The sequence below is a fragment of the Cornus florida genome, unplaced genomic scaffold (genome assembly GCF_030987335.1).
Source record: "Cornus florida cultivar Cherokee Brave unplaced genomic scaffold, ASM3098733v1 CherokeeBrave_3.0.0_Hap2_Chr05, whole genome shotgun sequence".
Classification (NCBI taxonomy): domain Eukaryota; kingdom Viridiplantae; phylum Streptophyta; class Magnoliopsida; order Cornales; family Cornaceae; genus Cornus; species Cornus florida.
In genome coordinates, this window is record NW_026775575.1 from 61,226,811 (window position 1) to 61,229,707 (window position 2,897).

The 2,897-nt window shown below is 38.8% G+C and overlaps 1 non-coding gene across 1 annotated transcript; it reads right to left on the reverse strand.

Annotated features, from left to right (window-relative positions):
- Positions 1 to 984: 984 nt before the first annotated feature.
- On the reverse strand, positions 985 to 1,091 carry LOC132310647 (small nucleolar RNA R71). Its single transcript, XR_009482662.1, has one exon. It is a non-coding gene; the product is annotated as a small nucleolar RNA R71 (small nucleolar RNA).
- Between the last annotated feature and the right edge of the window lie 1,806 nt (positions 1,092 to 2,897).

The window sequence follows — 2,897 nt, forward strand, 5'->3', positions numbered from 1 at the left end:
CATAGCAAAGTTTGGAAGTTGAAAATCAATTGAAGTTGCTTAAGGACCCTTTGTGAGATCTTTCTAACTCAAGCTCTAGTTAAATTGTCGGCCCGCGTGGAGGCTTGTTTTCCATTTCCGAGATAAATCATGAGCTCGCATGGAGGAAATTTACTTTTCTTTGCATGTTGTTTAAGCATGGGAGTATGGGATCATTGAATGTGGAGATTTGTTGATTTATTTGTTGTGGGGGCGAAGTGATTGTTACTTGCTTGTTATTTGTTTTTCTAGTGTATGCATGGTTGTAGGTCATTGAATCCTACTCTTGTCCCTCCTAATTTGCATCTTGAATCGATTGTTCATAATCCTAGGGGAAAGGGTAGTTCTCATCACTCCATTTCACTAATGGAGGATTTGATTGACGACCATGTGGAGGACCTTGGTCACATAGACCAACAAGGCAACCTCCACCCTAATGTGCATCATGAAAATGTTCAAGTACCATTAGGCATGCCTAGACCATTCATTCACCCACAACAACAAGGCCAAGTTTCATTGGGAATGCCTAGGCCAATATTTGCTCCACAACCCCCCATAGTTCAAGCTAATCAAGGTGTTCGTCTAGCACCACCAATTGTGAATCCTCCTTTTGCATTAAGAGACCATTATGTGCCTAATGAATATAATGCACCTACTTGCATTCAATTGCCTCCATTTAGAGCACATCACTATGAAATTAAACAACAAACTATTCAAATGCCTCCAAACTATCATGGACTTCTAAGTGAAGAACCTTATAAGCATTTGGATGAGTTTCTTGAAGTGTGTTCCACCGTGAAATACACGGATATGCCAGAAGAAGTGTTGAGGCTTAAACTTTTTCCTTTTACCCTTAAAGACAAGGCAAAATATTGGTTCAACAATCTTACACCTTTTTTGATAACTTCTTGGGCGGTAATACAACAAGAGTTCTTGAAAAAGTACTATCCGGTTTCTAAGACCAATGCCATGAGAACTTACATTAGAGAATTTTCTCAAGGGGATGGGGAAATGTTTCATGAGGCATGGGAAAGGTTTAATGATTTGCTAAGAAAATGCCCACATCATGACATACCTAAGTGGCAACTAGTTCAATATTTCTTTGAAAGCTTACCGGATAATCATAAGGGTATGGTTGATGCTTCAATGGGTGGTTCTTATCTTGACAAGTATGAAAATGATATGTGGAAATTGTATGAAAGTATGAGTGAAAATTCCATGCATAGGTCCTTATCTTCTAAAAATGGTAGATATCTACGAGGAAGGAAGAATGTTGGCTTGTATCAAGTTGATAACTCCAATGATATAGCCACCGAGATGAAATCCTTATCTCAAAGGTTTGATCAATTCTTGATTAACCAAAACTCGGCGAATCAAATGCCTTCCGTCCCTAATCATGTTCATCATCGTGCATCTAATGAATCATGTATGACTTATTCAAGTGTCTTGCATTCTACTTCTAATTGTCCCCACGGACATGTGCAAAATGAAAACCATGAGCAAGCCAATGCTATTTTTGCTAACCTAGGGAATAATCCCTATGGCAATCATTACAATCTTAGTTGGAGGAACCATTCGAACTTTTCTTGGAAAAGCCAAGGGGAAGGCTCAAACCCTCCCCAAGGTGGTTTTCAAGGAAAGTATGTTCCACCTCCGATACAAAGCCAAGGTTCCCAAGGTTTTAGATCATCATTTCAATTGCATGGTAATCAATTTTCTAATTCTCATTTTCCTAATTAACCATCATATTCTCAAGGAAATTCTAGGAGTTCCACTTTTGAAGAGAAAGTTTTGACCGCAGGCACTTTAGAGGCGAATACTCAATTGCTTCATTCTCATTCTCAATCCATTGCTAAGCTAGAAACCCAAGTATATGGCAAATAGCTAGTACTTTAAATGCTAGAGAGAAAGGGAAAATGCCTTTGAATGCCCCACCAAAGCAACAATATGTTATGGAGACTCATTCCTCATCGGAAAGTCCTATAATAGAGCATGTCAATGCGGTGACAACCTTGAAAAGTGGGAGAATCATTGATAACCAAGTAGGTGTGTCCAATGAAGAGAGTGAACCGGTGCAACCCAAAGTTGAAACCCGTCCTGTTTCTTATCATATTCCTCATTCATTGCGTATCATGATCAATCAAATGAGGAAGTGTCAAAAAGTAATTTGAAAAGTGAGTTCAAAAATATTTGAAAGATGAATCAAAGCATGATTTGAAAAGTTCTTGTGTTGATGATGTTTTAAAGAAGGATTTTAAAAAAGTTTTTGAGCCAACAGCTCCATTTCCGAATGCCTTGAAAGGATCTATTTATCTTGACAAGCAAAAGACAAAGACAAATGAAATCATTGATGTGTTTAGGCAAGTGAAGGTTAACCTTCCGCTTTTGGATGCAATCAAGCAAATTCCGGCTTATACCAAGTTTTTCAAAGATCTTTACACCCAAAAGAGGAAGAACAAAAGCCAAGCATATAGGAAAGTGGTTTTGACCGAGCAAGTGAGCTCTATTTTGCAACATAACACTCTTCCAAAGTTCAAAGACCCCGGTTCACCTACTACATCTTGTGTCATTGGTGACCATGTCATTAATCAGGCTCTTCTAGAATTTGGAGCAAGTGTTAATCTTCTTCCATACTCGGTATATGTCAAATTAGGCTTAGGAGACTTGAAACCGATGTCGGTGGTTTTGCAACTTACCGACCGATCCATCAAAAAGCCTAGGGGTATGATTGAGGAGGTGTTGATTAAGATTGATAAATTTTTCTTCCCCGTTGATTTCATTGTCATTGACACGGAACTAGTCCCGAATCTTAAGAGCCAAATTCCCGTTATCCTTGGCCGTCCTTTCTTGGCAACCGCGAATGCCAACATTAATTGTAG